The sequence below is a fragment of the Heterocephalus glaber genome, unplaced genomic scaffold (genome assembly GCF_053883595.1).
Source record: "Heterocephalus glaber isolate CG9 unplaced genomic scaffold, H.glaber_assembly_v1.0 deba00001764, whole genome shotgun sequence".
Lineage (NCBI taxonomy): Eukaryota > Metazoa > Chordata > Mammalia > Rodentia > Bathyergidae > Heterocephalus > Heterocephalus glaber.
Window position 1 is genome coordinate 10,685,188 of NW_028258461.1, and position 21,174 is coordinate 10,706,361.

Consider the following 21,174-nt stretch of genomic DNA (forward strand, 5'->3'; position numbering starts at 1 on the left):
GACTAATAAAAGACTGAATTAAACAACAAGGCCTCTCATGACCATGTAACAGTCAGGATTTCTAGTGCCTATTTGGATGCTTTATGAACAAAAATGGCAGTGGAATTGTGAATCTAAGATCTTGGGAAACAATTATTGTGTCAATTTTTATGCTTCTACACAAATATGTTTCTTTTACCTTGAAAAATACTCAATCATTGAAATATGTCTAGTCCTGGTCCACTTATGTCATAGCTCAAATATGTTTCTTTTACCTTGAAAAATAATCATCGAAATATATCTAGTCCTGGCCCACTTATGTCATAGCTCAAATATGTTTCTTTTACCTTGAAAAATACTCAATCATCGAAATATATCTAGTCTTGCTTCACTTATGTCATAGCTCAGGCGACATCATAATCGATTGGTTAGAACACAATGCTGCAATCGGGGAGGGGCCAGTATATAAAAGGACTCACTCTCCAAGACAGCATAGGCATTGCAGAAGAGCTTGAGTGAAGACATCAGAACATACTTCTGTGGGGAGGTTCATTTCAGAGATTCAGCATCCATCCACCAGTTAGGTGAGCGATTCCAGTTCACATCAGTCAAAGCACATAAGAAGAAGCAAGACTGGCTGCCAAGGGTTACAAGGTAATGGGAGATGCAAGTAGTTGGGGCATATAGATCAAGTAACTGGGTGGGGTCTCCAAAGACAAGGTTTACAGGTAGAACTCTCCAAGTAAGATTATTTATTTACTATTCATGTATTAATTGTTTTTTCCAAAGGGAATTGGCCATATAAACAAATTTTAAATAAAATAAGAAGTAGAGGGTAAAGGTATAAAGGTACTAAGCAAATAACTTGATCCACAAGTAAGGCAGAGATTCGGGTCCTGGGTCTCAGCAAAGGAGAATATTTAAACCAGGGGGTAGAAGGCTTCGTAGGTGATTATGGACCTGGACTTCAAAAGGGAAGTGGTGTTTGCCTGGGTGGAGATAAAGTAACCAGCACTTCATGTAGAGGGAGAGCACTTGTTCCAACAGTGAGGCCTGAGCAAAGCGCCAGAAGCAAAGATAACGCGTTGGGAGAAGCCATGGGAGATGGATAAGACTTGAGAGGGGGTGGCCAATAACAAGGTATACAGAATCTTAAATGCCTGCCTGCCAAAGAGCTGTTCTGGGGTCCTTTGCAATCGCTCAGCACTTAAAGGTTCTGAATAATGCAAATCTTAATCAAAGAGAAGTCTTAGAAAAGTATGCTGGATATAGAATAGATTATATGTTTCCATGTGACAGAACATGAATGCCTAGGTATGGGAAGAGGGGCAGGGATGGGTGTTACAGGGGAGTAAGGGTTGACAGGTTACTGTGATGAAAGGAGTTTGTGATGTCACAATATTAGCAGCAGAGACTGACTGGGGACAGTTGAGGATGAGGGAAAAAAAGGAGAGGAAAAGAGACTTGGAGAATCCCTTAGTTAAAATAGGCTTGTATAGTAGCACTTCTGCTCTTAGAGAAGTTGTTCAGGGGGAGGCACACATGCTCTGACATTATTTCTCACATGTCATCACAAAGTTCTCCTTAACAGGCTAAAGGGATCAATGTGAAAGAGACATCATCCATGTAAATTATGCCTCCATTATGAGGCATTCTGAGGCCTCCAAAGTAAGGTTTCCCATTGGTGGAATGTGAGCCAATGGCAGCGCTTCTACTACATCAAGCCAATGTGCTTGAATCCCACTGCAATGCCTAATGCAGTACCAAGGGATTTGGCCATTGAAAGAAAGGTGTCCCCAGAAGGTAGTGGTCTCACAAATAACACCTCCAACATCATACACTGCACCATAGACTAGGGAAAGGACCTGAGATGTTCTTTAAAACTCACACATCTATTAATACATTAATATTCCCATTTCAGGGAAAAAAAGGCTATCAAGAGAGATGGTAAGTTGAAAAGAAAGTTCTGTGTTATTATTTTTTTGTTTCTCTTTTGTAAGAATCTTTTTGGTTTCTGTCTTGTACTCTGAGTAACTATTTTGAAGATAATGCTGCCTAGTGTATGAACTCTTATGGTCCTCTCATTATTTTCTTAGGAAATTTTGTTTTGCTTTTTCACAAAATAAAAAAACAGATACTGTAAACCAAGAAAGAAAGAGAGAAGGCAACAGGGAGGTAGACTCTGGAGATGGTAAAGGAATCTGGGAAAGAAAAGGGGAGGGAGGAAAAAGGAGTAAATATAATCAAGATGCCATATGTGTGTGTACCATTTCTGAAAGATGAATGTAATTATTACGTATCACAACCACACACTAATAAGAAACAAAAAAATAAAGAAAAAGTTAATCTCTAATTGGCTGAAGGGACTCATATGAGGGAGGAGCCATGCCATCTCCATTGTGAGGCCTTGATGGACCCCTTCACTATGTTTTCTCATTGATAGAGGCTGACCAATGACGGCCCTCCTACATAATGATGATCTATGTGCCAGGAGTCAGTGTACCCAACACCTGCCACTTCAGTTCTCTAAATTACAGAGTTGAACCATTAAAAGAAACAAAAGTGGTCTCAGAAAGTAGTATTTCCCTCATTACACCTGCACAACAATACCCTGCACCATACCATTGGTGGAAAGTGGGCAATGCCTGTCTCTCTACTAAAACAAGGTCACTGTATGACCATCTACTGTGCTCAATTCTCACCTCAAAATCCCAAATCATACAACACTACCACAAAAAGTGATAGAGTGGTCCCAGTAGGTAATGCTCTCTCTGTGACATCTTCACACACTTCACCTTCCCTGAGGGACAGCATTTAGAGTACCTATAGACATATAAGTATGCATATAGGCTACCTATATATTACCATTCAAATTTCAGTTTTTCTCAAAGCCTTGGGGACATGATGCCTCACTCTAGTCAAGGTTTGCCATTGGTGGAAGAGGAGCCAATGGCTGCCCTCTTCTGTGATAACATCATCTGCCTCTGCATCCAGTGTGCTTGTTTAATATCATAGAACTCTAGATCATAGGGTGTGACCATTAAGACAAATAGCACTAGTTATAGACAGTATTATTTCCCACATTACACCTAAACACCCAGTCTCTGCACTCCACTCCAGGGAAGACCGGACAGTTGCAGCAGTCATTCTTGGTGTGATTACTCACATTTTTGCACAAGGTGCTCTCTGTGCGTCTGAGGGGACCCTTATCATGATGAAGCCATGATATATCTCCACTGTGAATCATTGATGGCCTCTCTACTGAAGTTTCTCATTGATGAGACCTGTCCAATTGCTGTTTTCCCACTAAATCAAGGCCTCTCTGTGACTAGCCAGTTCTCACTCCAGAATCTCAAGTCACAGAGTTAGATGATTAAAATATATTTCAGTGGCCTCAGAAATTAATGTCTCCTTTATAACCTCTGCCCCCCTCCACGTACTTCACCCTCCCCAGGTAAAGGACTTTATGACCTTGCAGATCCCATTAGTTCTATTACGATACTATTGATAATACATTAGCAGTGCACAATTCTCGCTAAGTGGTTATCAGGATACCTGAGGTGGAGGAGACATGAAGCTCCTGTTTTGAAGCAGTAGGGGCCCCTTGAAGTTTCCCAGTGTTCAAAGGAGCCCAATGGCTGCCCTGCTTCTGAAACACAGCCTCTGTATCAGCAGCCAGTGTGCTCATTTATCATTTCAAAATTCCAGGTCATAAATTCAAGTCAATGAGAGGAACAGGGGTCTTGGAATTTAGTGCTTCCCTGTGACACCTTCACACTCAAAGACTACACTCTACCTAGTGAAATGAGATGAGAAGTCTGTCCAAGTCATACCAGATACTGCTCTTCACACCTATACCTATACACAAGTTGTTCTCAGAGCTAGTGAAGGGACACTTAGGAGGGAGAGGCCATGATAACTCCAATGTGAGACTGATTTCTTCTCCACTAAGATTTCCCATGGGTAGGAAAGCCACTGTGTTTGAGTCTCACCCCAGTGCCACATTTCATAGACTCAGGTAGCCGAGGAAGGTTTAGCCCTTCCCCACATTTCCATTTCAGCATAGTGCTTCCTGGCCTGTAGAAGGAGTTCATTGGGTTGCAGAAGTCATCTCTGAGGGCATCACTCACATATCTGACCAAGGCCCTTTGTAATGGCTGAAGGACCCTTAGGCATAAGTGCCACAATGTTTTATGGTGGTGAGTGGCCTCTTAATCTATAGATTCCCATTGGTGGAATCTGAGCCAATGGCTGACCTCCAACTTGATAATAGTCTTCTGTCTCTGCCAACCACGGGTGGGGTTTGTGTCAGATCTAAAGGTGAAAAGGTCTCTCTCCCATTACCATTCTCTTGAGTATATGAAAAGCCTATATGGGTTTTTATGAAGAGATTATTTAAAAGCTCATAGTCTTAAGGTGTATGAAGTGCAGAATGTCACTGAGGGTTTGTGGAATAGGATAGAATTATTACACAAAGTGAGAAAGATATTTTAAAATTGCTCAGTCTAATTATATGTACATGTATATAATATTTGATATATAATTTACATATTCTACAAATATATAAGTTGATTAATAATGGCTTTGCCAGTTATAAAACATATGGGCCTTTTCCTGACCCCATTTGAATCTTTTGAAACTCATCTTAATTCGCTTTGGGGTATATATGAATTGGGCTATGGTTGCTATGGAGATCTCAAAGCTCATCCAAACTTCTCTGTGGTTATATCTGAAATTATGTCTTTGGGGAGATTCAAATTATGAGAATGAGGGCTGTGGGTGTCTGCCTCTCAAGGTGCCACTTGTTATCAGCTACCATCATCTACTAAACTAGAAAGATTCATAGATTCCCAAACGTAATAGATGATTACATTTCATAGTAGATCTTTTATCCTGTCAACCATTCTGAATAACACACCAAATTAATTTGGGGGCATAAATGGATGTGCTTTTCGGGAGAATTTGGCTCTATTTTCAGCTGTGAATTATGCATTAGTAAGAATTATTTGGACAGCATTCATCATCATTTCCGAAGTTAATGAAATTCCATTACACTTTGGTACATTTTCATTTCATCCAGTGGTAAATTAATTCTCCCTTACTCTTTCCCTCTGCCTCTGTCTCTCGCTTCCCTTTTGCATCATTTACCATAGTTATTTAGTGGGAACATAGAGAGGCTTCATAGCTACAATAAGTTAAATAAGGGCCAGGAAAGGCAGATGTTACTGTTTCTGTCTATAATGATGCTGTGCCCTATGACCCAATGCCAAGATAAGCATAGAAGGCTCCTTGTTTTCTCATTCATTCCACTAACCCAGAGTTAAGGGCAGGGCTGGGTTGGAGCTGGGCACCTACTTATCTGGGCTACAACTTGGAAGTCTGGCCCCTCATCTTTGTGACACACTGCTCACACCTGTGAGCTGTCAGCAGAGCCATAGCACGGGCCACCCAGCCACTTGCTGAATCAACTGCTTGATTTGGTAGGGAAAACTCCTTTGGCAAGTGTGGGGCCAACAGCACTGCAAAGTCCAGGTTTGCCCAACTGAGAAGCAAGCCTGTAACTCTCCTCAGTGCTGGACATTTCTGTTTATTATTAGCCTGGCCCCACCCTGCATTCAGACCTAGTCAAGGCCGGATCCTGCTCCCACAGGTCCCCTGCCCAATAAGCAAACAAATGTCTTGGGTCTGGGTCCCTACGAACAGACCCAAAGTGCATCCTGGCAACTACTTTGACCTTCCTCTCACAAATGGCTCTGCATGTTTCTAGACTCTTCTCTCAGCTAATAGTGTAGTGGTTAAAAAAGGAGTTCTGACTCTGAGCACAAGAAAGACAGGGCTTGCATGCCTTGGACTATCATATGAACATTGCCAAGTTCTGTACCAACTTCGGCCATACTTTCCACACTATAAATGGAGGTGACATCTCTCTCACAGATATTATGAGGACAAAATGAGATAGTGTATGAGAAAATATCAAGCAAAGGGGCTGAAACTTAAGAAATGGGAGTTGTTATGACTATTACTAGCTCATTCTAATAATATGTTCTGATCACTTTTGAATCCTTTTGCCATTGTGCACAACTTGCATGTCCTCTATGAGGCTTAGAGGGATAATGGTAGCCACCACTAAAGCATGACACAACCAGCCCCAAATAGCATGCAGAAAATTTGAAAAGTGTAGAAGTATAGGGCTTCTTTCTGTTTTCTTTAATTGATGTATCCATCCAATCACTGAGTCCCACAAGGCACTGAAGGAGGGGGAAGGGAGGGAAGGAGGGAGGGAGGGAGAGACAGAGAGAAAAAGAGGAGGAGTAGGAGGAGGAGAGGAGAGAAAGGAGAGGAGAGGAAGGAGGAAGAAGAAGAAGAGGAGGAGGGAAGCTCTTCTGTTCCAGGGAAACTTCAGGCCTCATTTTTGAACTGGCCCCTTCAAGTGCTAGGAGATGCACTAGGTGAACAGAGATATAGATACTAAAGTCACCCTACAGGCAGGATTTGAGGATTAATAGGAGAATCATTTTTAGAGTGTTTGGTGATTTCATTATACAAGTAATAGGTGACATACCATAAACCTTCTGACTTCAGGCAGATCAGTATTTTATTTATGAAGGAGAATAGAATTTTTGAAACATTTACAGAGGAATAAGGATTCCACATTGCTATCAAAACCATACAAAAACAAGTTAGTTTTCCTGGTTGAAAAAGTCCTCAATCAGTTCTGTCGGAACAATTACAAATGGCCGCTGTCAAATGGATTGTTTTCTGGTCGATGGTATTTGGCCAAACTAACAGGAATGAAATTAACCAGATGGTAATCCCATTGATTGTACAATATTGGTCATTTTCTAGTGCAAAATATGGCTTCCCAGGCATGTAATAACAACACAGGTTCCTGCTTATAAATAGTGGTCATGGTCATCACTTTAGGTTACTTTTCCACTTGACTTAGTAATACAGTGTGTAATACAATGAATGTTTATTCAGATTATTTGATGCTCTGTATTTCAATTAACTCTAGACAGGTCCACTCCAGAAGCAAAAGGCAGACAGCATTAGTTTATTTGCCTATATTAGCCAAATTGGCAGGTAGTCAGGCAAACACGACCGTGTAGCAACATCTTTATAGTAAGTTGCCTGGAGCTCCTGAGCCAACAGAGTGATTTGAGTCAGGTGGAGATAAGCGGGACCTTGACTGTAATTTATAGCTGTTGGGGAAATGACAGAGCCAGGGAGGTGCCCTACCTTTGCAGAAAGCAAAGGCCATTAAAGAAGGGGAAGTAATCGATATTGATTGTGAAAGGTACAGTAAATCCTATGACCACATGCATCCCCTTATCAGGTGACGTTCTCCAAGAGTCGCTGATCCTGGGAAGCTGTACATAAACCTGGGAGCTAAAAGGCAGCATAATGTGGACACTGAATTAGACTGGGCACCACGGAGCCTGAGGTCCTCACCTTGGCTCCAGGTGGTTGTATAATCTTAAGCAAGACCTCTTTCTTCCCTGGCCCTCACAAAGTTCTCTCCCTCCTCCTCCTTCTGTCCTTTCTCCTCCTCTCTACTAGGAGGGTACTAGAAAGTAATGTCTGAAAAGTGGAAGGAACAGGGATTCTGATGGAGGAACTTATTTCTGGAAGCATGCAATTTTAATAATAATAATGACAGCTAAACTCTTCTCTTCACATCAGGCTTCAAATTGAGATCGTGAGCTTTGTTTCTTTCAATTTATTCATTTTGACTGATTTAGTCATCACACAACACATGGCCACTACTGTTCTTAGCTACTGGCCCTTTGGGACCTGTTTTTACAGTACTTTTTTTTCTTTAGTCCTTGGAGGAGGGGGGAGAAAAGTTCCACTCTAAATAAGAGACCAAACTATTACACATTTTTATTCCACATTCCTTGAAGATTTCTCATCTCTCTAGAAATATATGAGTGGTCTGAATATCCTGCATCCTTGTCAGCATTTGGTATTATCAGTTTTGTCTTTGTTTCTGTTTTAGCTGTATGCAGTGGTATCTCACCGTGGTTTTAATCTTCACTTTCTTGATGACTAATGATGTTGAGCATCTTTGAATGTGCTTATTTGCCAACACTATGCCTGGTAGCTCCTTCCAAGATTTCAACTAGCTTCTACCCCTTTCTTCCCAAATAGGTGATTTCAACAGACACCACCTACAGGCATTAACCCTAGGATTTTAAATAGAAGTCTCAGGCTTGGAGAAAAATATATGGAGGAACTAGGGTAAAAAAGGGGGTCTCTTTTGGAGTTTCTCACATACCACATTATGAAAGTGTCCACATATTTCTGATAATAAGAGTTGCTCTAATTCTAAAAATTCTTTTCAATTCTAACTTCTCTAGGTAAAGTGCACATACACACACACACAAGGGAGCAGTTTTTTAAATTAAAAATTGTTTTAGAGTGAATTCACTCCAGTAAAAGTAAAAAGCTAGATCACAGAGGACCTGTAACAAGTTACTGGGAAACTGCCCATACATGCTACATTCTCACAGATATAATTCATATAAAATGAGATGAAAAAATTTATTATCTTTACAATTTTTCCTTCATATTCTGAAACAATGTCTTCATAGTTCTCATTTCCTTTGTTTTTTTAAAAAACAAAACTTCATTCTTAAAGCCTGATTACAAAATCTGATTACAAAAAATCTGATTACAAAAGTCCTTTTGATTCACCAAATGTTTATTGAGTACCTAAAACACTCTGAGCACTAGGTTAGACAACATGGGAGAAAGTATTGAAAAATGAAACATCCTCTCAACCCCTGGAGGGAAATTGTGCTGTTTTGTACCTCAGGCTTATTTGAGGAAACAACTGAAAATTCTCTTTGTCATTCAGTCTTAGCATATGGCGTCTTCGCACGAACTGAGTCCTCTATATTTTTTAATAGGCTTTTTCTCTTTTGTTGACCATCCCAACACAAAGCTTCCTTTAGGCTCAGGCTCACTTCCTCTTTTTTAACAGCATTCTCAGCTTGTATTCAACGGTTTCCTGTTCACATAATTCGAAATGCCCTTGTTTATTATTCTCTACCTTTAAAAACTACAAAGGAACACTATAAAATGTTGTTTGTTTTGCCATATATTCTTAGCCTAAGGAACTAAAAAGAAGACAAAGGAGGGGCGAGGTTGGGGTAAGAGTGAAATCATTATGGTGTATCTTCCGTTTATATTGCATAGCTAGATATGTAACAGGCGGATGATACATACATACATACATTCATGCATACATGCATGCATACATACATACACAGCTTGTTTAAGGAATCTATTTATCTAATTAGTTGACTCAGTGGGAGGAAGAAGGGATTGTATTTAGCAAGAAACACCAGAAGGAAGTCCATTCCTTTCATGAATAATTCTGCACATGCTTGTTTATTACTGAAGGCAATTTTGTTCGTGAGAGAGGAAGATTTGAATTACTTAACTACACAGCTAATTCTTAATTATCCATGTTAATAGAGAGAAGCAATTGCTGATCATCTGAAAGAACAGAAAATCAAAAATTCTTACCATTAATTAGTCACTTACCTCCCTGCAGTCCAATTCCCCCCTCTGTCCCCCACCCAGCAAACAATTTTTGTATATTAGTGAAAATGTTTTCCCGAGGTAATCTCTCCCCCTACAGGCAACGAGCCTACCAAGCTGATGAATCAGATCCCTAAGGAGAGGCTACAATGCCGCACCACCTGTGCACTGATTTACAACAGGGTTCTGGGGGTGGCAAGGAGGGAATGTCCTAGAGACAGAAACATGCATGTTCCCTAGCCAGTGTGTACAGTTGCCTCCTGCTTCCTGGTTTTAGCTCATCTGAGAAGGCTGGTTGTGAGCTGAGATAATCAAGGAGAACTATGTGACTTTGGGTACACTGCTCTTTGAGCCTCAGCTTCCTCAACAGTGAAATGGGGATTATAATAAGGATTAGTGGATTGAACTATTGTCAGCCATATGAGATAATGAATGCAAAGCACCAGAGACAATGGATATCATCGGTGATATCAGCCATTACTATTACTATTATTTTTTTTAAGGTTGTTCATTGTGCAGAGAATCATTGTAAGAATAAGTGGATCATCTCAGCTAGAGGCTGTGACTTTGTCTTAAGGGATTTGATAACAATAAAAGCTTTTGATTTTTTAAAAATACATTCTACCAGATTTCGGTTATCCCACAGTAACCTTTGCCTTTTACTCTTACTTTCCATATTCTTTCCTAATAGCAGAGAAAAAGGTAAGATTCCACCTGGTGCACTGCAAGCTCTGGGCACTCTCCCAGGGGTGGGAATGTATCTAAGCAAGTGTATGAGCTGCTGACTAGGGGCCTTCACCTGTAGCCCAGGGATAGACAAATGATCCCTTCCTGCAGCCCAGCAGAGAGCACCTCCTAGCGTCAGAAGCTCCTTTCAGCTTCTCTTTCTCCAATGCACCCTACCAGAAAGACTGGCTTTCCCTTAAATAAGTTCATATCATTGATACATCTTCTAATCTTGTCACCGACCTGGCAGCTCTATTCTCTTGAGAAAGGCGATTTGGTAAATATCCAATCTCTTTTTTTTTTAAATCCAATCTCATTAATTCTAAGCAGATTTTATCAGACCAGCTTTCAAAGTTCTGGAACCAGTTTACCAGCACCTTTGCCTATGTTAACTATCTGTGTGACATTGGTCAAATTGAGTTTGTTATGCAGTCTGACACAAGCTGTCCCTGAAATTCTGTGAAGATGGTTCCTTCCCTCCCAGACTTTCTAGGGTTCTAGGATTTTAATGGGCAGGGGATAGAACCAGTGGGAAAGGATGCAGTATAAGCAGATGTTTGGAGGGGGTCAATGATGAATCAAAACTGCTTAATACTGATTAGAGTAGGTCTTCTCCTAACCCCATTTTGCTCAAAAGAAAAAGATATTGGCTTGAATATAATGAAGTAAACACTGTGATATTTAACATACACATAATTGAAGTCCCATGGGTTATCTGCTCAACTGAATGATTTTTGCTACTTTTTCAGTGGCCTCCACCCAAGGACCTGACCTTACATGAAAGCCATGCTCCCTTTACTCGCTAGGTGGCAGCAGCACTCAGTTTTGCCACATAGCAACAAGTGGCCTTTCCTTTGTCATTTCTAGGATGATCTCTATTATCCATATGTTAGATTTGGCAACACCTTCATACTTTGTATTTACATTTTTATTTTTCTGAGCAACTAGATAGGTTTAATTCCAATTAAATATTTCAAATAATTTCACAGATTTCAAAAAAAGCATAGGATATAAAGCCAAAAAAGAATGAGAGTAGTAATGGAGCATAACTCTTTCACTTACAGAGGATAAAACAGAACTGGAGTGACTTGCCCAAGGTCACACAAGTAGTTAGCTGCTCAGAGTTCTTAGCTCTCTGTCCTAGCCTCTTCCCTTTTTCTTCTTTTGGGAAATGAATATGCCCAATATTTTCATTTAGTAATTGTGTAGCCTGGGGCAGACTAGTTAACCTCTCTAGGCCTCGAGTTCCTCGTCTGTCATATGGGGATAATAATGATATCTACCACATAGGGTTTTACCAGAATTAAATGAGACTACATGGAAGGGACAGGGAGGCACATCACAGTCCAGAAGGCATGTCACTAAAAGGGAAGGGCAGCACACATAGGTAGGTATGTCACACACAGAGATGTCTGATGGCATTTTGTACCCCAATTTACTATGGCAGAGTCTGATACTGCAGGAGACTGCAATATTGATTATGCCCAAAGCAGGCTATAAAGAGTTAACCCCATAATTGCCCCTTTTATAGAAGCAAGTCCAGCCAAAGCCTACGTGCTGAGGTCAGAGTAACTCGCACCCAAATTCCATTTCCACGACTAAAACCTTCTTACTAGGACAATGTTCTAATTACAACCATATATTTTGTCTATTCTGTTCCTAATTCAAGAATGATTTGTCTTGTCCTTTAGGAGCCTTGCTTACATTAATTTCCATAGAAACCACACACAATCAGTGGCTTGGATTGGCCAGTGCCTTTGTCAGCTACACCGGCATTGATTGTCCTGGCACCCCACTTTCTGTCTCTCTTAGTTCTATCTTTTACCTTTTTTTGCTCAGGCCTGTGTCATACACTGAGTAGGAGATTGGAGCCTACTGCAGAGGTTTCCAGTAATGGTTCAGGGATTCCCCCATATGATACAACACAGTACATACAGTTTTCCTTCTCTTCATACGGGATCGTTAGAAAAACAATCAGGCTATATTCAAGAAATAAGAGGGCCAGGGATTTAGCTCAGTGGTTCTCCCACCTGCCTTGCAAGCATAAGGACCCAAGTTCGATCCCTGGTACCAAAAAAAAAAAAAAAAGGGAAGGGGATGGGTGCCACATGAGAGATATCTAAGGCCTCTTCTAATACAAATGAACTCTGATCCTAGCATGAAGGTACAAGTTGCCTCACTCCAGTTTTCTCCCCTAGGAGACGTGAGAGAGACAGTGTCTCCTTCAGGTGACATCCTGATTAGTCCATCAATCACCCACAGACAACAAAGACCTGATGTAGAAATAAGCTTCCTCTGACAGCCTCTGAGAAACACATCTGCTTCATCAGACCCCTTTGACAACACGGACAAGATTCTCAAAAACAAAAACATCTACACAGGTGAATCTCATTCAAGTGAGCATCTCATTTGCAAGCATCATAGTGTGACTAGCATTAGCCACCAACTTCCTGGAGATTGTTCCTAGGACAGAAGCTACTGAGTCCAGGCCCATAACTACTGGGCCAGGTTCTGTGGCTGGTAGCATCCTATAGAATCATTGTAGCTAAATGAAATCCAAATGATGGTAATGCCTTACATGTACAAAATATCTACATATTTATACAATGTTTTGTTCACTCTTTACAAGGTACTTTGTGATTTTTATCTCATTTGATCCTTGAAATAACACTGGAATCATGATTGCAGGTAATAAGTCACCATCTCATAAATGAGGAAATTATAAAAGGCAGAACAAAATCAAGAACAAAGAGGAGCCGGGCACCTGTAATCCTGACACTCAGGAGGCTGGGATAGGAGGGTCACTTGAGGCCAGGAGTTCGAGGTCAGCCTGGGCAACATAGCCAGACCCCTTCTTAAGAAAGAAAGGGAAAAACAACAACAACAAAGGTCCTGAATTAAAGGGAGTTCTTGAGTGAGTTTATATCACTGTGTGATTCTGGGAAAGTTAAATTATCTTTCTGAACTTGAGTTCAACCTTTGTAAAATGGGCATGAAAGAGTTCACTCCAAGGATTGTGGTGAGAATTAAATAAAATGGTGTGTAGAAGCTGGGATTGGTGGCACACCTGTGATTCCAGTTGCTTGGGAGGCTAAAGCAGGACCATAACTTCAAGGCTAGTCTGGGCAACTTAGCAAGACCCTGTCTCAAAATGCATAAAATTAAAAAGGCTTGAGATATAGCTCAATGGTAGAGTGCTTGCCTAGCATGTGCAAGGTCCTGGATTCAATCCCTAATGCCACAAAAATATATTAGGTAGAAGTAATGGGTTCAAAGGTCAAAAATATGCCTTCTGAGCCAGGCACAGTGATGCATGCCTGTGACCCCAGCAGTAGAAAGGCTGAGGCAGAAGGGTCACAACTTTGAGGGCAGACTATATTACATAACAGCTTTAAGCCCAGTCTGGTGGCCCTGTTTCAAAAGGAAAAAATAGGACTGGAGATGTAGCTCAGTGTTAGAGCTTTTGCCTACTGCCTAGCATCGGTTCAATCTCCAGTATGGAGGAGGAGGAGGAGGAGGAGGAGGAGGAGGAGGAAGAGGAGGGGGGAGAGGAAGATGAAGAAAAAGGAAGAAAAAAGTTATTTACTTATTAAATGGTTGGCAGTTTTAAGTGATAGAAGTCAGACACTTCATGAGCTAAATGTTCAAATTCAAGAACATGGTCATATAGATCCAGAGTCAGACTTTTCTTTCTTTAAAACAAAAGGGAGCAGCAAGGTTTTCTTTTCAGCTGATCATTGAAAATAAAATCACCTGTTTTGTCCAAGACAGAAATTCACAAATGAATTTTCAACATTTGATGTGGTAAAGCGCTTGGAAGTTCACACTTGCATGTAGCTTTTGTTAGGTTTCGCCTGGTCTTGCTGCGGAAACTGCTCATCCTGTTCTGAATCAACATGGCCACCTCAGCTCCAAGATTCTGCACAGAAGAAGGAAGTTAGAAACTCTCTAGGAAAGCGCTAATTGTGTGGAGGGTAGAGGGCTGGAGTAGGTGGGGAAGGGAGTTTCAGCCAAGAAACCTGAAGTTCCTTTTGTGTGCCTGGAAAGAAGAGTTAACCCCCCACCCCTAGTACAATCTGCCATCACTGGCAACCTACAGACACGACAAACTGGTGGTAGTTCCCTGGAGAATAATTTGCTTTGAAACCTCTTTACACCTCTCCCCCATTCCTGAAACCTTATCCCAAGAAGCAATTCCCAAAGGGGCAGGTGGTGGGAGGATAGGAAACTGCGTAAGGTCACTCCAAGCCCCGCTAACGCTAACGTGAAAAATTGGAAACGATCCAAATGTTCAACCATGGTAGAGTGTCTGTAAAAGGTATCCTAAGGACCAGGTAGTATGTTATTTCAGCATTAAAATGTAAGTATGTGGGCTGTATTAAGTGAAAAAGCAAGAATACAATACAGTATAGGTACAAACTTTACAATGACATCTCCTGAGATACGTGTGAATATTAGTATAAAGGAAAGAAAATGAGTGTAGTGGGTAGAACATTTTAATTGAGTCTGCTTTGCCTATTGTTCATACCAAATATGATCTCATTTAATCCTCATGACAGCTAATACTTTTGTTAATTTCTCTATGAAAAGCTCTGCCTGACCTGGTCGAAATGGGGCACATCTGCAATCCCAGCTATGCAGGAGGGCAAGGTAGGATGATGGCAAATTCCAGGCCAACTTACCAAGACTCTTTCAATCAATCAATCAATCAATCAATCAGCTAGCAATGTATGTCAGTACAAGGTCCTGGGTTCAAGTGCTTGTACCACAAAAATCAATGTTTTAAAGCCTTGCCTGGATTTTCATTTGGATTGTGTGTGACAGCACTTCGAAAATGGGATTTAAAAGTACTTGCCCCAGGGCCGGGGATTTAGCTCAGTGGTTTCGCCACCTGCTGTGCAAGCGCAAGGACCCGAGTTCGATCCCCGGTACCAAAAAAAAAGAAAAAAAAGTAAATGGCTGTGACATTTACTATTTGACCTTAGACAAGTCACTTCATCCAAATTGTTTTCCTTGATAAATGATTGATTAAAGGTTAAATCTGAGTGCCGTGGAACTAGCAAGTGATTCATAATTTCAGTTTTCTCTCCGATGCTCCTGAGAATGGAAGCTCCGACTACCTACCAGGAAATGTCCATTAAGGGGTTTTGGAAAGTGCGGTGCCAAATGCCACTGGAGAGAAACATATCCGACCTTCCTACTTTAAAGCAGTACGCAGTTTGAAATATTCTATTTCTGTTGTTCATATTTCTGTGAAGTTTGGAGACCAGGCAGAAAGAGCTTGCTTTCTACCCCACCCAGAGAACTGCCAGAGATTAGGGTTGGAGGGAGAGAAACACACCCAGGAAGAATTGAAAGCTACGCACAGACAGTTAAAGCGAAAACTGTTGAAACCCTGTGCTTCCCAGGCCAAAGGGCAACTTGAAACAGCGCTGTTTTCAGGCAGCATTCCGGCCACCTCCTCCTCGGGGGACACTGCTCCCCAACCCTAGCGCTAGCTGTCCTTCCCAGGTGGAGGTGGTGAGATTAGCCTTTCCTTAACCCGACCTTCTTCAAGGCTCCCATGCCTCCCTCTTCACCCCAAACTGCTGAGGCTCTGGTCTTCTGGCGGGGAATAACATTAGAAGCTGCTTCGGCCTTTGTCTTGGCCTTGGGAGAGCCTTTCTCTTCTTGCCAGATCTATCTTCCAGTAAGGTTGTTTCCATTTGTGAGAATTGAGGAAAGGGCTCAAGCACTTTGATAGCCCATATCTAACTGCTCAGAATGTTTGCTCTGCCTTCTGGCTTAGGCAAGAGGAAACGTGTTTGGGAGAGGGGGTGGGTGGGTCTGTGACTGTACAACTGCCCTTTGCCACCACCTCTAGGGAGTAGACCCCACCTTGTCCCCTTCTGAAGCAGACCTTTTCCTCTCCAACAGCTGAGGGAAGTGGGGGAAGGAAGGGGGTGGGGCAGGAACACAAAGGGGACTGGTGCTCTGTGAAACTCTGCTATTCTGGCTTTAACAAAAGAGGTTTTAAGTATATGAATAGCTCCTGTGTTTATTGCCCCCAAAGAAGACTCTTTGTTAGATAGTTCCTCACAATTACTAATCTTTACCTGAAAACTTGGACTCTTGTCTCTAACTGCACACCTCGCTGCCAGCATTTGAGTTACAAAATGCTCCTGTCTTTATTTGCTGATAACCTGGTGAAATACAGTATCCCCAGCCCTCTGCCCACTAATGCAGACACCTAGAGGCAAGGTGGAGGTGAAGGCTACAAAAGAAAAGGGTTTCCAGTAACTGGAGTTGGGAGAGGAATACAAGGCTTGGAGTTACCTATCCCCATCTGAGCTGTGTAATATACTGTCATTATTAACCGTATTTGCATTTTAAGGGATAGTTCTACTGATTCTACTCATCTTGTAGCATTATTGCCAAGAATAAGTGAAGCAATGTGAATAAAGTATATAATTCAGAGCTTGCCACATATAGTACTGCCTCCTAGTATTAGCTAATATTATGACTACTAACCATTTTATATTGAGCCTGTAGTGGGCATTTTACCTGATCCTCTATACCAACTGATTTGAATAATTAATAAAACAGTTGTAAGAAGCTGTCATATTATCCTCCTTTTACAGATGAAGAAACCAAGGCTTAAAGCTGTGTAGTCCTTAAGTGGCAGAACTGGGACCCCAGCCCAGCTGTATTACGTTCCAGACCCACACTCTTCTCAGCACACTGGGTGGATGGAGGATGCATTAGGGGCCGTCCAAATTAAGCAGTCAGTTACTCTCCTTGCTAGTTTGTTACTAAAATTTGAATGCTTATAATGACAGCATTTCTCCCTGAACTAATTTCCTCCAAATGTCATTTCCTCCTTCTATAAACAGACTGAATACATTCCTGACTCATATTTGAACGAAGTCATTTCACATTTCAGATTTTCTTTTCCCTGCAGTCAGCCCTATGGCAATTCCACAGGCCCAGGGCCAAATTCCCGCTCACAGTGGAGGATGTGTGAATACCATAGGCTAAGAAAATAGCATGAGACCAACTGACAGAGGTCCCCCAAGTGCTGCCTTAGCCCACTATCTCCTGGCAGGCTCTGGATTAAGATATAAATGAAGCATATGGAGATGGGAAAACATATGCCAGGAATATTATGCCCAATATTCTTGTCAAGTGCACACACTGGGTCATCTGTAATCCTGAAGACACCACAAAGAAGGCTACCCTAAAATTTCCACAGAACCAAAATTGATGCTACTGCTTTGTTTCTCATACATTCTTAAATCAGCCTCATCACATATGCCAACATACGTCCAGAAGGAGCCAGAATTGGGCACACCCACCCCATCCCAGAGACAAAGAAAAGAGAAAAGAACAGTTTGTTCCAAATGAACGAACGGTTCCTCCTGGGTCTGCTCCTGTTGAGTTAATTATGCCCAGGCATAATAGTAAATGTCATCATCATCAGCAACAAAAACTTGTTGAACATAAACCCTCTACACAGCATTGTGCTGCACTCTAAGGAAAACACATACAAAAACTCACCATCCAGCCAGGCATGGGGGTATACCTGTAGTCCCAGCTACTTGGGAGGCTGAGGTGGGAGGATAACTTGAGCCCAGGAGTTCAAGGCCACCTCTCAAGTAAGTATACTAGTGTTTGGCCATCTTCCCCCTTTATGTTCTCACCAAGGATTTGACCTCTCATTTAGCTTTTGGCCCAGGCTGCCAAGCATTCTTTTTAGCAGCCCTTTCTTCCTTTGGCTTCTCAATCTATAGGAAAGCTCCTTCCACTCAGAGTCAGATTATCCTGACTTTGAGCAGGCCTCTGGGAAGTGGGTAAAGGGTAAAGATCAAGAGGCAGAGGCTCATGCGCCAAGGTGATTGCGAGGGAAGAAGCAGTGAGAATAGTCTCGAACAGGGCAGGGGGGAGGGGGGACAACTCCTAGAAACCTTTACACAAAGAATGATTGCTAAATAGCCTCTGAAGTGCACCTTTCACAACTTACAACATCTCCCTTCATTTCCATCCTGTCCCTTTTTCTGTTTCATTTGGAGGATATAGTTTTAATTCCAGCTGGAACACACAATGGTTGCCAGTACTAGATCAGCATTCTCACTCTATTTTTCTTCCAAAAGATTGTTTGGGCAGCCGCGCATGCGCATGTGCGTGTGTGTGTGTGTGTATGTGTGTGTGTGTGTGTGTGTGTGTGTGTACCATAGAGTACTACATAGGGTGTCAGAAGATTTAGGTTCCAGCAATGGAGACTTGAGTCAACTCTTGCTTCACAAGAGAATGAAAGAAGTAGGTGGCCTTGATGATCCTTACTAGCTTGGGCATTCTGTGGTCTGTCATTAAGTGTAACAACTGGAAACCAAAGTCACCAAGGTTATGTGTCTCTTGTGGCAGCAGAGAAATATGGTCTACTTATCTCTTGACTCAAAGATGACCCTCATTTTTTTCTTTTTTTTCTCACCTTTTACCTGAAAAATCTCCTTGAGCCTTGGAAGGACTGACCTTTGGGATAACCTGAGCCTTAGAAGTTTTACTCTACTTTTTTTGAATCTTTAGCCCCCAACTGTATGTAGAGATGATGAGAATCCATAGGCGAAATCTGCTTTGGCTCTTGGCTGCCCATGTGAGTAAGCTGACACTATGGCCTCTAGAGAGTGTGCACACGGGTCACTTCATACACTCCAGCCCTTCTTCCTCCCAAAGTGCACATTCTTTAAGCTTTGAGCTCACAAAGAAACAATGAGGTTTACAGTGCAGTTATTCAGCTGCACAACTGTATGAGCCCACTGACATTTGAGTTTTGCAAACCAATTCTCAAGAAGACCCAGGGTAAAGATAGATTTGTAACCATTAAAAATTGTTTCAGCTTGGGTCTCAAAGCCTTAATGATCAAAGACTTTTTAGAGTGATAGGAGTTGATGATTCCTGAAGTGCAATATATAAATATGGATGAAATTCCTTCCATCCACACAGCTTCCAACATCTATATCAGTACTCAAAGCAACAAACTGCCCCTCTGAAGCATCTGAATTCAAAGCAGGATAAAGTGGGGGCTACATATCTTGGGTAATGGGATGTGGTCTCCCTCCTCTCAATTTGTACCAAATTCCCTGGGAAAAAAATTAGTAGGAGTGTTTTCTGTCTTTCATTCCCTGCATGGGATCTGCATGGCTTTACTTTCCCCCTCCCTCATCTAAATAGCTCATTAGAAAACAGTAGTTTGGTTTGTGTATGCACTGTCGTGTGTGAGGAAAAGAGAAGAAAAATCTTGTGTTTTGTATCAGGCATCTCTGCTGCCCCTCCCTGTGTGTCATGTACCCCCCATCTGCCTGTATTATGATGCACTTCCCTCCTTATGTTGCTCATCTAACGTCATAGTGGTACCTTGGCTTTCCATGTATCCAAGGGCAAAGATTCTGCCCACTCTTGGTTAAATAAATAAATAAATATCCATGATGCACATGACACTAGATCTGTATTAGCATTTCTAATATGTCACAGTATCAACATGTAATGGTATTATATGCTCCACTGTAGTTGACATCATCTCAGACGTTATAGAGTACCCTTCCTTACAAGTGTGTGCTATACAAATAACACTGATAGAATGAAAAACTCTAAGATTCTGCATCTTAAATCATTCTGACTCCTCTTTTCTGTTCACTTTCTCCCATCTGAATTTTACCAAGTTTTAGCTCTAACAGAAGTCCCACCGTGTCTTTAAAGGGCAGCCCTTGATATTTTATGCTTTTTGACTCCTATGAACTTCCCTTATATTGCAGGCCTGTATTTAGAATAAGAAGGCACAGCCCATGTTTGCTTTACTTTATTTGAAGTCAAGAAAGAAAATGAAGACATTTTCTTGTCCTTTAAAAATTTTAAATCTAGATTCTACACCCCAGTGGCCACCCAAAATATTTTCATCTCTTCCTCCTTTCAGTACTCTCTTTCACTCATTCGACTGTATTCCTTATCAAATACAGAGCATGGCAAATGTGATTCTTTTTCCTTTACACATGTATTTGATTGGGACTGAGACTTTCTAGAAAGAGGCTGCTCAATAGTCATATCTGTCTATCTCCATTGCCAGACAGATATTAAGCTAAGGCCTTTAAAGGCCCTAAACGCTGAAAAGATTACGTAAGGTTCTTCCCTATATGTAATTTCTAATAAAGTCTTATTTTTCAAAGTAGTGGTGTTTACAAGTAAGCTGAATACAAACTTCCTATATTACAAAAATACTACAGAAGAGTTGAAACAATAGTAAAATGAACTTCATGTAACTGTCTCGATTTTTAACATTTTGTAATATTTGCTCTTATCTGTTTTTCCTCTGAAATACTTGTCGGTATGTTTCAGACATTATGTGGCTTCACTCCTCATTTCTTCAGCATTTATTTGCATTTATTTAAGAAAAAGGACGTTTTCCTATATAATTAAAATGCCATTCTTACAGCCAAAACTCTGACCTTGATATAATATTACAGAGTTCATATTCAAAATTTCCCAACTGTCCCAATAAGGAATGCCCTTGAAAGCTATTTTTCAATCCAGGATATAATCAAAGATCACACACTGCATTTGATCTTCTTTGCCTCTTCTGTTCTAGAAGACTTCCCTGGTTTTTTCAGTCTTTTGTGACAACATTTTGAAGCATCCAGGCCATTTGTTTTGTAGAATATGCCACAGCCCAGATTTGTCTAAATGTGCTACTTCTGTAGGTGTAACATATCTTGTAGTGCTTTTCATTTGTCTTGACTATTAAAGTGTTTGAGTATTTAAAAAATAAATTTATGTATATGCTATTTGTGTTTTCTCTCCTGTGATAGGCCTGTTTATGCCTTTTGCCCACTTTTTAGAGGTTTTTTATTTTTCTTGTGTACTTTTAGATCTCTGTACATTCTGGATACTAAT

At 41.2% G+C, this 21,174-nt stretch overlaps 1 long non-coding RNA gene across 1 annotated transcript; it reads left to right on the forward strand.

The window, feature by feature from the left end:
• Positions 1-488: 488 nt before the first annotated feature.
• On the forward strand, positions 489-13,160 carry LOC110345357 (uncharacterized). The gene is made up of 3 exons (XR_002388655.2): positions 489-633; positions 12,453-12,635; positions 12,943-13,160. It is a non-coding gene; the product is annotated as an uncharacterized LOC110345357 (long non-coding RNA).
• Positions 13,161-21,174: the final 8,014 nt, after the last annotated feature.